General features: G+C 39.8%; 1 protein-coding gene across 1 annotated transcript in view; it reads right to left on the reverse strand.

Moving 5' to 3' along the window:
- Positions 1-17,691, reverse strand: part of lhfpl2a (LHFPL tetraspan subfamily member 2a) — a 47,379-nt gene extending 29,688 nt beyond the window's left edge. Inside the window, exon 1 of the mRNA XM_075455322.1 lies at positions 17,432-17,691. The gene's annotated coding sequence lies outside the window, so the exon portion shown is untranslated. The remainder of the gene's footprint in view (positions 1-17,431) is intronic.
- Positions 17,692-20,022: the final 2,331 nt, after the last annotated feature.

The following is a 20,022-nucleotide window of genomic DNA, read 5'->3' on the forward strand; positions in this document are numbered from 1 at the left end:
ATACTCAACAAAATTATTCCAATTATCGTTACATTCTTCCCCCATGCGGAAACATGGTTTGCTCCAGAAGCTTTTGAGCCAGTAATTGAAACGTTTTTCTTTTTCTACCTCCCCTATAACTGCTCTCTGCCGACCACTCATGATTCATATCAGTACTCATGGACAAGACATTTTCACAGCGAAGGTGATGGAACCGCAGCTCTTGTTTACCGATGTGAGACACTTGAGAGTATTGTGGAATATGCTTCCTTGTGAGATTTGAAAACCCCTGTGAGTACGAGACAGTAAACGCTGATGTCCTTATATCCAAGAATATAATAATAATAATAATAATAATAATAATACATTTTATTTATAACTCACTTTATATTTACAATAAAATCTCAAAGTGCTACAGTGGGATAAAAGACAAATATTAGGTTCAAAAGCAGGGACAGTAAAATGCAAATAAAATACACAAATAAAAGTAGTGACTCCTTTAAAGGCAAAAATGAAATAAATACAGGATATGAATAGAATAGAACAGTTATAGACAAATCTGGTTTAAAGTGCCTGATCTTTGATACATTTCCTCATTGACTCCTTGAGCGGTGCCGTACAGTGATTAGTGTGAGGAGTGCGAATGTGCCGGCTTCTTGACAACTGTGTTGTGTATGTGTATAGAATAGGATAGAATAGGATAGAATATGTGGTTTGTTTGCTTGTTAGTAGGATTTACATGAACATTTCGCCACGGGTGGGGTATGACAGGTCTGGATCCAGGAATATTTATTGAATTCAACAGCAACTCTGCCAAATCTGATGCAAGAGAAGTGCACAACAACTCCAGAGCCATGGCTGTACCATAATGAGATTTTTTGTTTTGACAACAAATACAGCCTGATCCATCATAGTGAGCCCAAGGATGGGAACTGCTGCTACATCATGGCCTGTACTTGAAGATAAAATAGATTATCTAATTTGCTTTGAAGTATTTCTACTGTGTTGTTTTTCCTGCAGCAATAGGGGGAAACAGCTATCCACCCTTGCAGCAGATGGGAGAAAAAAAGACAAATCTACGCTGTTTCTAAAAAGCGGACGTACCTAATGCTGGGATTAGCAAATATAATGAAAAAAAAGATCAAATCGACACCAACATCGACTGTACGATTGGTTGAAAAACAAGCAGTAAAACTTGGAATAAGCTTGAAATAATACATGACTTACACAGCAGCTTCAGGGGGATCATTGTGACCAACTACACTAATAAACCACATGCTAGTGGGCCTCTACATCCGTAATCATGCCACAATAGCATAGACACTGATAGCACTTTGGCTGTGATCTGGTTTGTTTGTTCCATGAATGAACGTATCTGTAACATCGGAATGAAGAGTAAAACAATAGTGGACTATTTTTCTCCTGCTCACACTGTGCTCAGAGTTCACATTTGTCCTCAGGGGAACCCCAGCAGTGTAAATCCTTGTTGGCCATTCTCCAAATTGCCACAGCTGAGAGGATTTTCCCCACAATGTTACAATCCAACTACTATTTTAGGCCTCTAAAGTGATGCCAAAAAATGCCCCAAAGTGCATTAAACTTGCTAATGCTCTTCAGTAGAGGCAGTGTTCGATGGCAGTGTTTGGAGTTCAGCTGCTGAGCCCTTCCACAGCTGGGGGGCAAGCTCTTATGTGGGGACTGTAGGTATGTTCACTGCAGCCAGGCCCACCACAAAAGGGTCTTTCTTATAGTATTTAAGGGCTTTGGGAACAGGGGAGTTGGATGGAAGGGGTGCATGTGGGCTCCAATCATTCAGTGGAATAGTCTTAGGAACCACTTTTTCTTCCCGAGTTAGATTAGATGATTGAGCTCTCGTCCCCGTTTACTGTGAATGTTTTCCACTTTAAAAGATCCCCAATTATCACATTACATCATGTTTGTCAATCCTTGAAATAGAAGCTGTAAAATGATGCTTTGTGGAGATTTCTGATCATCTCTCTTCCAGAATTAATGGCTTGCTTGTCACTTTTAGACATGAATGTGTTATAATGAATTAATCAGTAAGCCTTCCAAAGGTTTTGACCTTTGACTCTAAACTGAAATAATCAATTAGCAAATAAATCGACAATGAATAAGCTCTTTTCATGACTGATTATTGATCAAGTCGTTTTCTTCAACATTTTGATGGACTGGTTTGCTTTTCATTGACTTTAACCCATGCTATCCCAATTTACAGGTTCATAATTTAATTTGAGGGGCAACTGTTTCATCGACATGTTATTTTCTTCACGCCGTACGTTCTTGCAGCACTGTTTGTCACCTTCTGTCTCAAAGGATACCTTTTAGCTCCTGTCTCTTTAAGGCAAGGTCTGCTCTGATTGGTAAAGAAAACAGCGGCTACTTTCTTGTTTCAGAAGAAAAATTTGCAAACAAAAAAAAAAGCGTTTAATGATGACCACAGTGGGTCCAGTCAATGGTAAAAACTATCAAAAGGAAAAGTACAACATTTATGGCAACTCACCTACAGTATAAAGCTGATATATAACTGACAAAAACAGATATTTCTTCCTTAACGAAGGTCCCATTAATCCAGTTAAGTACAAAATTAGCCCTCCAAAAATGTGTTTCTTCACTAAATTCCCACATATTGCCTTTGCAACAAGTTTATATAAGCATTCTTGATTCGGTGATCAAAGCGTCGCCAGTCTCCTAACTTTTGACTGACATCTCACACTATGGGAGCCGCCATGTTATGTTCACTTCAATGTCTGACTAAAACCTCAGAGTCCACATCATAAGAACGAACATGGTACTCTGCCTGTAAATGAGCTTGTTCAGGATTTATGCACCCGATATCCAGAGAAAAAGTATAATATCGAATATAAAATATGGCAAAACACAGAGCTAATCTGAAACTATGCTTCAAGATGCAGTGAAGACATGCAGTTTTCATGAAAATGACACTTCTGTGGACCATGGAGTTGTTTTGGAGACCACCTGGACATACCTTTACAAAAAAACATCAAATTTTGTGCTATCGACATCAAATCTCGGGATCTCTTAAGACTTTAGGATCTGGTCTCGTCGCGTTTTCCAGCTAATAGCCAAAAATCAAACATTTACTCCATGTGGTTCTAAAACTGCTCTCTATTTACTTATGGTACTCTTACCAGGATAAAAAAAGGGTTCAAGTAAACATATTAATAGCAATTAGTAGTGAAATTAGAGCCATGTGGGTCTGTGGCTTTGTCTTCCAGCCAGCATGGGGTCCTGTATTTCTCTATGCTGTATGGGCTCAAGTCTCACCTTCCAGATGATAGATGGGTCCAGTTAGGTTAAACATTTCTGGGGAATTTTCAGGTTCGTGTCCAAGACTTTATACCCACAAAGACCTCTAACCCCATCTTGCAAACACAAATATGTTGCAGATGTTGAATGTTGGAGGGGTTAGGTTTTTCCAACCAACCCTCAGGAACAAAAAAGTTTCAATGATTTTCTCCAAATGTTTAGCTATTCATTAAAGTGGTTCTGTAGATGCGCAAAGGCAGGAGCCAAATGCGGATACTTTAACTTAAGTCATAGATTTTGCTGTATCTGGCAGTAAGGACAGAGAAAAGACAAGCTGTTCTACATTTATTCCTTCCATACCCTCTTCTGTTCACTCTCAGGGTCTGTGGGCAGTAATGAGAGGCATGTGAGCCTGAGCAGAGAGTGCTCTCATTGGAAAGGCCCATCCTCCAGACTAACATACACAACACAGGTGTCAGGAAGCCGCCACATTCGCACTCCTCACACTAATCACTGTACGGCACCGCTCAAGGAGTCAATGAGGAAATGTATCAAAGATCAGGCACTTAAAGTCAGATTTGTCTATAACTGAAAGCTGTATCTCAGCTATCTGATCTGAAAGGTCAAACACAACACGTTTATACTGTGTGAACTGTCAACTGTAAAAATCTGTATTTGCAATGGTTAACCAAGCAGGAACATCTGTTTCTGGAGTCTACAGAAACACACAACACATTGGCTTCCGTAAGGCTGGAACTGAAAGGACATTACAGCTGCCTGTTCATACAATGCAAATCAAAACTTGAGCTACACTGTGTGTGCGCAACACGAACGTTTTCACACACCTCACACAACTGTTCAGTGGCAGCACAGTTTTATACACCTTGGACAAGATGACTGTTCTGTTTCACTACTGTTGTGTCCAAAACAAATGCCAGATGATAAGGAGATAAAAGAGATGGAATGTACACAGAAAGGGTAAAACACGCAAAAAAGGATACATAAAATCAAAAACTATTGCCTGCTGCTGCTCAGCTGAGCAGCTGTCTTACATTTACCGCACGTTATTTTAGGAGCCAGCGCAGAGAAAGAGGGGCTTTGAAAGCCTTGCCAGGCGCTCTTCAAAGAGAGGAGGGGAAAACTGCCGGGTCTCTGGTGCCTGCACAGCTTCCGCTTTGGATCTGCTAGTTCTGCTCGCTGACGGTGATAGGGAGAAGGAGACAATGCGGTTTCATGTTCACAGCGAGCCTCGGGATGGCTTAAGCAAACCCCCACTGCAGCCCTACTGCGACAGTTGCACATGATGATACAGTTTCACCTCGAATCCTTTATCATTAATAAATGGTCAGTCCTTTTAGTTTTATTAATGTTGCTTTGATGTTCGCTTTAATGTTGAACCAGGAGCCCTGTCTCCCTCCCAACTCATCACATACTCTGTGACGTGTTTTGTCAAAATCATCCCAGGAATGGAAAAGGCACACCTCACTCATTCTGCAGCGTTCATACATTTTAAAGCAATCTAACCCTAATATGGGGACAATTTCTCTGGAATGGCACGAGTCCAACAATTATTTTTCATAATCTTATTCAATTGTGGGTGTTATTAATATGTGAAGCTGCGTGTCATGTATAAAGAAGGCTTCAGGTAGACACAAAGTGAACTATGGATGGCACAATTACATATAAATTTAACGGTTGGACTTTAATATGCTTGCTCAAGTTAAAAATCTTTCAACTGGAGCATAAAGCTTTGTTTGCGACAGCTCGTCAGCAATGAGATTCACCAGGAATGTCCCCATTGGGTGTATAGAGGAACCCAAATGCAAGCGCACAAGGAGGGGGATGGGCCGGCAGGGGAAGAAATAAATGAACTTTAACTAATAAACAAAGATGCTGCCATGGCAAGAAATCCAGGCACATAAGTCTGAAGTCTAAAACAAACAAAAAAGCAAGAAAGAAACCCCAACAGCAGGAAGGAATGTAAGACCCATAACAGAGAAGAAGGCAGGGATGGGGCATGAACAAAGAAACCCAGGGAGAATTTATACTGAGGGAGCTAATGACAAACAAAGGGCAGGTGTGGTAATTGGCTAATTGAATCCAGGTGTACAGGGAGAGCAGAAAGCAGGACTGAGGAATAAAACGAGAATTCAGGGCATGAAACAAAACATGACCTTAACAAAACCTAACACTGAAAACATGGAAATCAGAACTAAAAACATAAAGAACAGATGACAATGACAAGGAGCGAGAATGTGTATTAGACACGATGGATCCGTAGAGGTATCAGTCAAGTTATGAAAATACATATCTGTCCTTGGGTTTCATCTATCAAGGCACTTTACCAAGAACCAACTTGGGCCTAGATACAATGGCATTTTTTCTGCTTTCAGGGTTTCTACAGCAGGTGTGAGGCAGCAGCAGAAGTTTTCTTGCTCACTGTCGGTGGCTACGGTGTGAGGTATCCACGGAGGTAAGCCCTGCTCCTCCTCTCTGAGAGGAAAGTGTTAGCTTGTTGGGACAACCTGCAGGAATACACCAGCGGCCCAACCCAATGAACCCGTTGTGCTTGTCTGGTATAAGATGGAAGTTGGCTGATATGCTGCTTAAGGCTTCCAAGAGCTGTTTAAGAAAACAGCCAACACACTATGCTCCATCTGCAGATCTTTCTCCGTAGCCCGAGTTGTCTTTGTGATCTATTTTGCCACCGGTTTGTAATAAAAGCCTCTCTTTTCTTCTTTGTTCTGAACTACTTACTTTTTTCCTTCTCCACCATTTTACCATACTCCTTTTTTTTTTCTGTTTGTTTTTTCCAGAACTGATACCACAAAATAAAACAAATTTCCTTTTTTTCCCCCCACTTCCCTGATAAGTGTTTCTAAAATTAAAATTCTGTAAAATTACTCTGTGTCACGCCAATGAAGTTGTGAGAAAGAGCGTCTTTTATGTTCGTGTGTGTGTAATTTCACGATGGTGTGATACTGTAAAACTTTATTTGGTGCCAACACTGATACCAGTGCCGTACAAACATTATTATGTATAAAAGCAGCTTATGTACTTTCATTTAGAGGAAAGCAGAGTGACGTGATTTATGACGTGAATGTATCGTCGATAACCTAAATCTGAATATACTTTCATGGGAAATAAATGATTTCATGGTGTTTACTTTGCACTGTTAATAAATTTAGCATTTCTATATTAAAAACACAGGACAACGTTTAAGGAAAGTTTTCAGGAAATCAAGAAAACACATTTTTTTATCACTATAATCTGAATTTACAAACACGAAATCTGCAAAAATGTGTATTAAGGGAGGGCAAATATTTTACATATTAGAATTAAAACACAATTCTTCCTTTTACTATACTACTCACTTTTTCAACAAATAAAGTATTCACAGTTATTTGTAAAATTATTCCAAATAACTAAACCAGAACACAATCTACAAAAACTACAACTGGCTTATTCTTAAGGAAATATTCCTTTAGGCCCCTGTTAAGGTGAAGCTTAGAAGAAGTATCCGTCTGATACCAATTCAAAAGTTTGTATCGATACAATTGATATTTGGATCGATCTGCCAATTCCTAGCATTTGGCTCTTAGTGACAAAAACAATGGTCTAACATGGATTCTGAATAAATATCTAAGCCTCATGTCCCTTGTAACTTATCCCATCAAGCCCCTCTAGTAATCAAATGTGGAATTTGTTGCTAGTTGATAAGCTTTGCATTAAACACTGCAGCAGACAGTAAGTCATGGCACCAATGTTAAGGTACATCTTGCCAGTATCTCTAAGGTTTGGATACGCTGAAATTACTTGTGTTGAGCATCATAAAATTCTGATTACTGGGTTGAATTTCAGACAAACAAATTCACTGTTTTATAGTTCCAAGTGAGACAGCAAGTCTCAAATAAAAGAGTTAGCCAGGGCTGCTAACAGGCTGCTGAATATTCAGAAACAAAGACTATCAAAGATTCTACTTGTGATGTGATTTTGAAAGGTCATTCATAACTGCTTCCAAGAATTCCTTCCAAACAATCACCTGGATATGGAAATTGGTCCTTTTCTCTGACGCAACACAGCTAACGTTGGGCTCCATCTCCTCAAACGGCCCCTAATTCCCCCTGACGCAAACATACACCCCCTCCTACTTGCAGCACAAGCTGAACCGTTAACAGCACCGGGCTTGTAAAGTGAAAACACAAAGTGTGCGACGCTCCCTCAGGCACACGCTGATTACACACTCGGCACTAATGCAACGATTATCCACACTCTATCCAATTTCCTTGTGTGTGCGCTTCGACATGCATGTGTCCTGCCTGTAAACCACACAGATGACCTCACCTCACAGAACAGTGATTAGTCTGTTTGCTCAATGTGAAACACGTCAGACAGCTGCAGCCGCATCATTCAGCAAGGCTTGTGTCAAACTATTATTAAAGCTTTAAAAAAAAACAAAAAAAAAACACAAATTATGACTTTGAGTTTATGTGTGTTGTCTTTGTTCACATGTGAAGTCATCACTGAGCTCCCTGGATATGATAAAAGACAGGTGTAATAAGTGCTCTCTTAATGCGGATAGGAGGGTAATTTCTCCGGACTGGATCCGAGCCAAGATTTTCCCAGACATGATGACAGACATAATGGGCACAAGAGTTCACACACACACACACACACACACACACACACACACACACACTCATTCACCTCCCTCACATTGCTGTATGTGTGCTGCAGCCCAGCTCATGTTCGGCAAATTGTGTTATGTCTGAAAGACAAAGCGCCATCATCTTCTCCGTCTGGGCTCTGAACCTCTGAACCCGCAGCGATAAAGAGTCCCCTCTCAGTGTGACAGTCCATCTACCACCTGGAATCTGATGGTTCAGCAGCCCCTGAAACGTCTTTCATGTGCCTAACTGACCTGAGAAAAAAGGTTAAGTGTTTACATGATCGGGTTGAGTGCATCCTTGCTCTTGCAACACAAACAGATATTCACCTAAAGCGAGGTTATGGCGTTGCTAGTTTTAAAATTCGCTTAATATGTAAGGCTTTGCTCACTCAAAGGTATTTACTCCAAACAATGTTGCTGCAAAGCTTTGTGTTCATATAAAGAGACGTCAGTTTAGTGTGGAGAGAGAGGAAAATCGGATGTTAAAGTTGGCCCCAAGTCCACTTTAATGTGTGTTTTTAGAGAAGCTGACAGATGGACAGATGAATGGATGGAGGTCAGAGGCAGCTATGAAAAAAGAGGCAACCCTCGGAGTGAGTGATCTCTGGGGCAGATAGTGGGGCTGTCAGAGGGAAGTCGGGACGCCGGTGGGGGACGTGCTCCCCTGGGAGATGGAGCACAGATGTCTGACCCAGGACTGCTCTGCTTAACTGAAACACAAGCCTTAACCTTTCCTTTCTTTGGGTTCTCATTTTCTTCTCTTGGCTCCTTTTTCTGATCTCCTATCCTATTCTTTTTTTAAAACATCTTTATGGCTTGTCTCCAGCCCTCTGTGATTCTCTTTTTCCCAAGCAGCGAGGGACAGAATAAGCCCTCTGTCTTCAGATGGCAAATACCACTTAGCTATGGAGGACCACCCTAAATGACAACAGCAAACAAAAGAAATCCCTCATTCCCTGAATTCTTCTTGTTTTCTCTAAAGCGTTTTCTCTAGGTTTTGGAGGTGAATAGGTGAATTAAACAAAGATAAAACTGACTGCAGACAGAAGTACTGCAGCAAAGATGCTTTTTTCTGGAAAAAATGAGAAAAGAGAGAGCTGACTCTGATCTGAACCCCAGACTGTGTCGGTGTTTGTTTATCCAGAGTCATGTCACAGCTAATCATACCTGAGATTGAATCAAACAGGATGCATCTGATGACGAGCCTGCGGCTGGGAAACCAGCCTGACCTAAATTCAGTTGAGCCCATTCATATCAGCTCAGGATGATGGCTGGAACTTTAGGGCATGTTGCTAATCTTGTCTGAAGTCATATCCTGACTGTGCCTTTCTTCTTTGGATAAAATCTCTTAATTTACCCATAAAATTACTCAGACAAAAACCCTGGAACAGGCTAATTTTTTTGCCCTGAAGCGCGCACGTCTGTGCTGTCCCACTGGTGCTGTAATATTATCCCGGCACAGTCTAGCAGAGCAGTCACCTTCACCTGGAGAGTCATCACCCTACAAATCAATGCGCAGCTGCACATAACATTAAGCAGACTTCTGCTCGGTGACCAGGCCATCTCAGTCTCAAAGTGAAGATTAATGAAGACGTACAGACAGAAGTTACAACGGTTTTACACAAATTTACCCACTAATATTTTCAATATATATGACCATTAACACTAAACTAAACAATTAAAATATTGACCACTCATTGAATTTCTAACCAGATTATTAGATGTTTGGCTCATTACAAATATCAGATCCACATCAATGGGATTATACATATATATCATATTATATAGACCAACGTTAATCTAAATGAGGAGTTATTTTCCGAATGACTTCATTTATTCATTATTTATGACACCATAATGAGTTGTATTGATTTAGTATGTAATGAGATAAGTTAAAAAAAAAATTGAATAAGTCTATTGAAGCCAGAGATATTTTTGGAGCTAGTTCTAACCGGCTGTAAAGCAGTATTTAGGTATCTTTGTGTCGGACAGCAGATGATTTTGTCCAACTTTTTACACAGTCCAAACCACCAGTGATATGGTTGTCAAACTGGCAAACTGGGATGGCAGCTTGTGCAAACTTCTCATGAATGATGTGTTGCCTCAACTCTGCAAGTGGTGGTCAACACAGTCTAAACGTTTGGAAAATAATTGCTGCAAATGCTGCCCATATCTGTCAAAAACATTGCTTTTTAAAAGGAAAAGATTGCATAAAATCTTTTGGCAGCTTCATAATTCTGTTTTAATTACATTCCATATGTTTCTCATTTATTTGAGACTCACCAGCACAATACAGTTAAAACAATAGTTACTTACTGAAATATCTAAAATTATTTTAAAAGCGTTAATATTGTGCAATTCCTTAATGTGTAAATCTTATGCTTATGACACTAATGCTATCACAAGCTAACGTTAGCGGCTCTGTTTTGCTTCGCTTTGGATCTAAAAACATTTATTACTAATTTAAATTTATTTCATTTTCAACAATTCAAGAACCTTTAAAGGTATTATGACATATTGTTTGAAAATGAGAATGTTAAATGTAAGATAAACAGCGTTATCTTACTTTTTTCCTTCTAATAGCTTCACAAGCTAGAACCTTCTCTTTTATATGCCTTCAACATATGACTAACATAGGACATGTTAGTTGTAAGTCTTAACCTTGTTCTTTTAGCTTTTTATCATAAAAAACAGATATAAAGGTAAGCTTAACAAAGAAAAATAGTTAAATCTATCAGTGACAAAGTACATTTCAGCTGACATAAATCAACAGTTAAAAGCTAAAAATGAGAAGCCTGATTTTTCCCGCTGTCTGTTTTAAGTCAAAAAACCATTACTAAGTCACTAAGAAAAGAGTTTAAAGTGGCAAACTGCTGTAAAATAAACAATTAACATAACAAAAGGAAAGCTTGACTGGGATAGCAACAGCAACAAAGGTGCCAAACGATATTTTACTGTGAGTCGCCTCCATCTAAACCAGGGCTACAAAGGCAGCATGCAGCCACAGACTGTTACAACCACTGGGCCTGCTGCACTCTGAATACCAGTGTGCAGTGGTGATAATCACCAGTGACAGCCTGCCAGTCCAAACCAAAATAGTGTTTCCATGGTGCTCGCGAAACTAGGACTCAAACAAAGAAAACAGGACCTGTAATTGTGAGATGCATGGCTGGACTATCTCTCAGCTGTGCAGGGATTTAGCAGTAAATGTGAGCAAATTGAGAGGAATGTTGACCATGTCAGAGCCAAGCAGGGGGAATTTTAGAAGCAAGACTCAAAATGAAACAGGCAGGTCAAGTAAAATGACGTGATAAAAAAATTCCAACAGAATTAGGATGGAGTTGGTCAGCCAATTGATTTCAGACTACTCAGATGAAATACGCACACACACATCCACACAGCTGTTGTTGTGACTGAAAGTGGAAAATATGGAAGAATGCAAGTTATTTTCTATAAATATCTCCATATTGAGTGACCTGATAGTAAAAAAAAACAACTCGATTAATTGATTTCTAAAGATTTATGCCTCCAGATACTTGAGGATTTACTCGTTTTCCATTTCAAGTCACTCAAAACCGAAAAGATTCTGTGTTTTGGGACAAAATCAAGGTATGACAAGACGTAACCATTCTGACTTGTAATTCAAATCAATAGTTTAACATATTGTGGCAATATGGCTCCAAACACTAGGACTGGAATTTTCTTGGGCTGTGCAAAGTCCAGGAAGCACCAACTGTGCCCTTGTAAAACAGAGTCAAATGGGGGTAAGTTTTAGTGAAGCAGGTGGGCAAACAGGAAAAATGGTCCCCGTAATGTTGGAAATATACTACTATTTACAGACTTTTACAACCAAACAATCAAGCATCCTTGCCTTCTACCTCATTTCCACCTGTGTGTTTGTTTGCGAGTCAACCCAAGTCCATAAGTCAGCATAATCTCTAGTACATGTGCAAGGTTTTTCCCCTCCAGAACTCGCCTCGAGTGTGTTGAACTATTCTAACTTTAGCCAGAAAATAGTAGAGAAAGTGCATTATCTACCAGGAAGTTCAATAAAAGTGGTGATCAAGCTAACAAATCACTACCTTTACAGTTAAACTGATCACCAAATTTTTGGCAAATTCAAGTAAAAACTTCACATTTCTATCAAGCCAACATTGGTAATGTATGGAGTGCATTCAAAGCAGTTCATACTTCTTTTAACAGTGTTTCTTCATGAAAAATGGCTACCAAAATGACTACGACCAGCCTCCTCCCATATATTTTGAGCAGCTCTGGCAGAGTAATTCCATGCACATATTCCAAATAACTGGGCGAGAAACTGTCACTGTAAATGTTGACAATGAGTCAGATTACAGAGCCTTAGTTGGTCGCTACAAATACTAAGTGACCATAGTAAGCAAAGTATACCTTGACATTAAAAATGGATGTGTGGATGGACAAGACGGCAGGATAACTGACTACTGAATGGAAAATGGATGGAATGAAAAAAATTTACGTAGTGGGTAAAACAGGCACCCCATGTACAAGAGTCCTCACTGCAGCTGGCCCTGGTTCGAGTCCCGTGTCGGATGGCCCTTTGCTGCATGTCATTCCTCCTCTCTCTGCTTCCTGTCTCTCTTAACTTACGCCATTAAAGGCATAAAAGCCCAAAAAGATCATTAAAAAAAAAAAAAAGAATGTAAACAATGGGAAATTGGTAGTTCCAATTAGCAAATCCCCTTTTTAAACCGGAATTTGTTATTTCTGTTTCTGTGAAAATGAGACAAAGTGCTTGTCTGTCCACATGACCTAAAATTAGCCTGCTATTCATTCATTCCCCCCTTTACAAGACAATTGGACTTTGAAAATAATGTTGTGTTGCAGCTCTTGTTTGAGTAATGAATTCATAGATCTCTTTGTAGTTGTTGTTGTCTCTCTTCAATATGAACTTGGGACCAGCTGGAACATGAAAGGAAACCTGACAATCATCTGTCACACAAACACAATGCACAATCTAGTCCTATCCCATTCATGCAGCTTAAAACCTTTTCCATGGCCCGAGCCAAACTGAACACTGATATCGCCTTATCACACATAACACGCAGGCTGCCCATTGTGGTAGGTCATACCCTTTCATCATTAGCATACAGCTGTGGGGCTGAGTCCCTGAGTGACTGCTGTTACAATCCATATTCAGTTAAGACAAAGGATGGATGGCAGTTCGGAAAACCGGAGACATTAACTGAACCAAGTGTCGAACACTACCAGTTTAATGAGTCTGCTGTTGCTCAGGGAATAGATAGAGTGCTGGAGGCCATGCAGCTGCAAAACCAACCGTCTGTCTGCCGTCCATTCCCCTGAGACTGACCCCCAGCTCACCGCAAATGAACAAAACCCACTGCAGATTCTTTCTCCTCATTTCAGCCGACGGGAGGGTCCAATCCCCCCTCTCTTTTTCCCCCACAAGTCACTCATTTCTTTGGATGCCTTTCTTTCCAGACAAGTGTAGGGCGCGGGCTTTGTTATTGTGAGGACCCCACCATGTTGTTTTCCCGGTAAAAGGCTGCTGAGGGCAGAGTACCCCCAGGGGAGGCTCATCTCTAGGAACCAGAGGGAGGTCCAGACGACGTGGAAAGTCAGAGGATAAAAAGAGTGACCAGGCGGGTAAAGAATGGCAGGGGAGAGGAGAGAGAAAGGTGATTAGCTCCAGTGCTGCCTAATCTAATCAGTGTGCATGGCTGCCTTGGAGTGCAGCACTGAAGGGAGGGACATATGTAGAGGGCAAGAAAGTTTTGTCAAGTATCAGAGGGCTTTGGAGGGTTTGGAGAGATGTTTCAGAGCAAAAACAGAAGCAGGAGGGCACACAGAAAAGGTCAAGAAAGTCATGTGGATCTAATTTAGGCAAATTTCCTATAAATGCGGTTAATTTGTCATGCTAATTTTGCACTCGACCTCATTATTCATTTTAGCCCACAAAGCCCCATATATCAAGGAAAAAATGCAACCTCTGCAGCTCACATGATTTTCATGTTAATCTACTTTTGCGACCATTTCACCTCCATAAAGGGATCTCCATCAGCTATATTTCTGTGCAAGCCCGTTTGTGTGGTCAGATTTCACACAAACAAGTTTGTTTTTTCCAACAACAAGCTGTAACTCAGCGTACGCACGATAAAAAGTTTAAAAACAACCCAGAAGATGTTGTGATACTCTAACCAATATATTCTTTGCTAAATTTGCTATATATGATCAACTAATCCCTTCATACAAACTGCCTCCAGTAACTTGTGTGGGGTAACTTCATATAAAATCCACAACAGGAATCCTCAATTCCACATTTGATATCGTATGACGTCCACTGAGTCATGGCTGCTTTAGGATAAAATAGATGATAAAATGGTGTGACAGACTACATTCTGATTCATAAGCTGCTGCCTGGGTAATGGCCAGACATCCACAAGCCAAGAGGTGACGCCATGGTGGCCACGTCTATCCACTTACTAAAGTTTATGATTCAAATAGTGATTTAACATTTAAAAATGTCAAGTTCAAATGGGTAAACATCCATAATCACCAGCTTATAAAGGGTCTACAATTAGGATGGAGAAAAAAAAGTTTTAATAACATTGAATGAGGTAACTATTACTTTTAACTACAATTGGTGCAAAAAGGGTAGGCGGCTGAAAACTTAGTTAAGCAAATCAACTAAACTATCACTTCAAGCTCAATGCTACCTCGTAGTTTAGAGAAGCTATCATTAAAGTTTGTATTTCAGTTAGCAGAAGAATTGAAATGCTAGTTACAATTGATCAAACGTTTTTCAAGCGACAGTCTGAAACGTTCCAATAACAAAGCCTTGGAGGCTTTCTTTCTCTTACTGTGTAAATTGTGAGACAGACTTTTCCAGTTCTGGTCAAACATGCCATCAATGAAGCGGCTCTATAAAACAAGACACAAACTCGGACACACGGCTGCTTTTAATTCACTCAAATAGTCCTCTTAGAAGCTTGGAATGGAAAACCCAGTAACGTAATGTGACCCAGTTAGGAATTGTCTGGATTTTTAAGACTGTCTTGCTCGCATTACGTCACTTTTATAGCCAAATAAACAATCTTCAGGGTCACGAGAATTAAATCAAATCTGTGGTGTGATGGTTTCATTACAGCATTTCCTAGATGCTCCTGTTAAAGGTTTTATTGACAGCATATGCTGAGACACAAAAGACTACAGAGAAGTGAAGTAATGACCAACAGCAAAAAAAAGAAAGAAAAAAAAGAGCTCTGATTGTAAAAACAAGATGTGAGAGTGAATGAGCTAACTTTATGTAAAAGTTCAGTTACAGTAGTTTGAGGAAGTATGATGCAAAAAAAAAAAAGGCGGTCTTCTTATCTGGGCCATCTACACTGGAGGACACCACAGCAGGGCTTTGCTGCAAAAAAACTGTATTCCAGATGTTAGTCTGAGCCGCCTGGAGTCATCTGGCTTAACCTCTGACACAGGAGCAGCCATTCAATTAGTGAATTTCACACTCTGGTCATGGAGACGCCCTGGTCGTGGTTTTGGTTTCGTGCAGACACTGATAATGCCCAGGTCTGATTTCCAGCAGCATTAATATTTACTCTCGTAGATGCAAAAGTGTGTATTCAGGATCTAAACGTGCGGCTAAGACGTGGGTCAAGTCCTTCACTGAAAATAGCTCCCATTCCAAGAGCCATTTACTGACCGATCCCGTAAAATGCAACCAGGAACCTGGACTAATGACAAAAGCTTTGCCATCAAAGCTCACAGAGGCACGAAAGGCAGATGATGCGGTCTGCATGAACGGGTTAGCAGTGAAACTTTGTTTCGTGTTTTTGTAACGTGCATTAAAAAGCATCGCCAACTGCATCGTCTGCACTGGGCAAAAAGGGAGGCTGGTAATAACTTTTCCATGCTTTGAACCATTCGGTTAAGGAGCAGAGAGGAGGGGAAAAAAAAGTTTTGAAGGACTTTTCCAAAGCATCTGCACTTCCAGGCTGCCAAGGGAGGGAAAAACACATGTACTTTTGCTTTGCTTGTGGCTTAAATAGAGGAGTGCTCAACAGGGTCGTAATGAATGAAGTTTGGGTCTTCTTTAATGGGCCAAACACGGAGCCTTGAGGGACCACGTGCACTGATACACTGGCTCAAACCGCTGGCCACCCCTGACAGCATTATCTTCAAAGCTATTCACTCACTCAGCAATGACCTAAACACCATTAAAGCTCAGCTGCACTCATTTAAAAAGAGAAATTACAAAATGGTTGCAGCTAATTACAGATTTATTCTCGAGACCACACAGTTGCTGCAATGCTGTGATTTCACCGCTGTAGAAGCGACAGCGACACAGTGAAAAACAACAATTTAACACGTTCAATCACAACAAAAAATTGATTTTTTTTTCCAGCCACAATAAGTCAGTGAGAAAAAAACACAACACTGAGTATCAAGTGTAATGAAAGCCGAGCTTCTTGATATATACCTATTCATACTTCTGTTACATAGTGCAATATATACATTAAAAAAAAAGTCTGTCCCCAAGAGAGCGTTCTCTTTCACACACAAACACTGGTGGGAACCGGTTCTCAGGTTTAATGTTGAAACTCAACACTAAAACAAGACAAGAATCTGTGTTGCACTTTGTCAAAGTCTGCTGACAGACTTTCTCCAGAAGTCACAATAGAAGAGCAACCTTAAACCTGGAATATGCACCCTGACACAGGAAATGAGTATAAGGTTCAGGCGTTTGAGGTTAATGACTTCTGATGGGACGTTCTTCCAGAAAATTTCAATTTGGTCGCTTTAGAGCTCAGACAATAAATCAATTAATCAGGTATACTCTATGTTGCTTTCCTTAATTGAATATATTTGTTGTATTTGTCATCATCATGTGGCCAGAACATCAATAGGAGTGTAAGTTGTGATGTTTCTAAATCTGTTTTAATCATACTTGCTGAATGGGCACATGGTCAAACAAAACAGATGTTATTAAAACAGGTGTTATTATACCTGGATCAGAAGTTTAAAACTCAAAAACAACCATTTCCAGCTCTTAATATGTTAGTAAGTGTAATCAATTGAAATTTTAACCGGTTTAATTGGCCAAATCACAAGTTTTGCAGAAAGAAAAGATGTTTCCATTGTTCTGTTTGTCTCTTCTGTTGTATCACGTGCATAATCACCCACAAGACGTATAATTAAGATGGATAACACTCATACGTGACCTTAAAGTGACAATGAGTGTCACATTGACAACATATTCAAGTCGTATGCTGCAACACTGCTTGGCAAAGCATCTGTCTGCTCGGCTTTCCTGCCACGAGCTTCCCTTCAAAGCTTTAAAGCGCAGAACAAACCAGCAAAAGTGGGGAAATGCGGATTTAAAGTCACATTTGTTGCTCCGATTTTTCTCATAAAGGTTTGTTTCAGAGAGGGATAATGTCCCCCTTGAGCAGAAAAGAAGTTTTGAAAGATTTCCCTTCAGGCGCAGATACTTACGTGTAACTGCTGGCTGTGCGGAATGTGACGCTCTGAAATCCTGAGAGTTGAAAAATTCTTCTTGTATCTTCTCTAAGGTTTGTGCAGTTTGGAGTAAACAGCCGGTTTCTGTCTTGCTCTATATTGTACTTTTTTTCTTTTCTTTTTTTTTTGTCGTCAGAGTCTTTTCATCCTCCTCCACGTTTTCTCCGGGACCACAGAAGAATGAATGGCTCCGTCCGCCGCCTCTGCCCGGACAGACCACTGCTGGGATGGGAGTGACTGCCCAGTTAGCGCCCTCCCCCATCCACCAGTCCCTGCCTCTCTGCAACCAAGCCCGAACTCATGAAAATCAATTATTCATTTAACGCCAGCTCAAGTCACTCTTGTATTGTTGCATCATTTGAAATATGCTGTACTCTTTGAGATAAAGCAATAAAAAGCTACCCAAAAAATATAGCTCAACGTGCCTCTAATGCAACCGTTATGGGGAAATCAGTTAGATGCATAAATAAGTCATCTCAGTTTGTTGATTGGCCAGGCTTATCCATTAGAAATTACTGAAAAATATATATATATGAGAACAATTTTTTCAGAAAATCAGCAAATATTAATAACTTAATTTCATACAGCAGAGTTAATATACAGTATAATTCACAACTATATACATTATGCACATAGTTTAACCTTATTTATAATAATTTGAGCATTGTGATACTGATACTTCATCATAAAACTGCGTTTATCTACATTTTAGTAGTTTAGTGCAACAACAGAAAACCATTCATTGTGTTGCTCAGTTTAGTTGAATATGTTGTTTAATCCCTTTATCTCCAAGCTATAATCAAATTGCACCACCACTGTAAATTTTGGTCCGACCAAGAACTCATTGCTAATAATATAATACAAATTACATTAGGATTTCAAGCTTTGTTAATTTCCAGAAGACCACAAAAAAAAAAGTTTCTCTGCACTTTGTGAAACCAAAACCAAACTGACATGTGATATATGTGCATGTGTCATTCAGAAGACACCGAGAAAAAGAAATTCCATCAGGACCACACAGTGAGCATGTTTAGAAAAAAAAGTGCCATTGTGTTGGTCTACCAGATCTGGACTTTTGAAATCCTCGTAAAGAAATTAGTCTAACCTTTCTCAAAGCCAGGCTAACACACACAGAGAATGAGGTGGGGACTGAATCCTTTCTGCATGTATATACCCAACGGGACTCAAACAGGACCAGGTCCTACGTACATGCTCCGAAGTTCCATCTTTCTGTATCTTCTTTTGTAAAAACAGTAAAGTTTAAGTATATATCAGTGCAGCCAAATTCCCATTAGAGCTGGTCTCTTTCCCATATATTTCTGTTGTCAGATGACTAAATGCATCAGAAATTGTGACTTAATCAGACATTGTGACTTAAAAGCTGCTTAGTAGGACTGCATGTTAACTTGCGTTCACTTTTCTGAATTGTCGCTCTGCTCTAATAAAATCCTGATTTTATAAGCACAGCATTATCTGACAAAATGACCATTCAAGTAACTTAGGACACCATCTGTGCAGCGAATTAGGCTATACTTAGGCTACATGTACGAAGATATCCCACAGAAAAAGTTAGAAGCAACAGAATGAAGCAACATTTATTTCAAGTCAGCTAGTGCAACTGTCAACTTAAAGTAAAAGGGAAAATTCAGCCAATAAATCAATTTCCTGTCATTTTCCTCTGTTCAGTTTGAAAATTTTGGCAGTAACCAGTAACTGTGTACATTTTTTTTCCACTTTGTTTGAGTAACTGCATTGTAATTCAAATATGCTACAGAAGACAGTAAGTAAACACATTTCTGAAGAGCTCAGCAGCTAACTGCTGGTGTGGTTTTAGGGTTCTTCAGATAAGTTTACATTCACACCTGTACTGTCAGTTGCAGAGTTGACATTAAAAACACATCATCAGACTGTTACCTGCATGTTGGGGAGTTACACAGCAACATTAGGATTCATGTAAAGCTTTCATTTTGCCAATCTGACTAATTTAAGTCCAGCATTCACTCTTGGTTTGTGTTTCACACTAAATTAACTTAATGGCAACCATCAAAATGTAATTTCCTCTTTAAGCACTTCATTGATTATAATTATGTGAAGCAGTTGTCCGGACATGTTACTCAGCATCTCATCATCACACTCACTTTGTCCAGACAACCTGTCCGTGAAGTATTACATGAACATTTGAGTAGGCTTCAAGCCGCATTCTCTCTAAATCTGAGTCTTAAACTTTATTGGGAAGCTAACAGCTGAACTAAAAACCCAACACCAGTCAGTGCAGATTGTTCACATACTGAAGACTTAATCTATTCAGGTCCAACATGTCTGTCTGAGTGCTGAACAGTAGAAAGACAGACTTAGATTTCTTTCCAGACATGTGTCCATTACCTCACAGTCTCAGTTCTCCTATTTGATAATAAGTAATTCAATAGAATCATATAGACCCTGTTCATAAGGATGTGTGGTTGGCTCATATGAAAAACACCAAAACAGCTTTTGTGTATTCATGTACACTTTGCACGACAGTAAAGGAGTGTGAATGGACTATTTTGAGAGTGTTGTGACTAGGATGG

The sequence above is a fragment of the Odontesthes bonariensis genome, chromosome 22 (assembly GCF_027942865.1).
Source record: "Odontesthes bonariensis isolate fOdoBon6 chromosome 22, fOdoBon6.hap1, whole genome shotgun sequence".
Taxonomy (NCBI): domain Eukaryota; kingdom Metazoa; phylum Chordata; class Actinopteri; order Atheriniformes; family Atherinopsidae; genus Odontesthes; species Odontesthes bonariensis.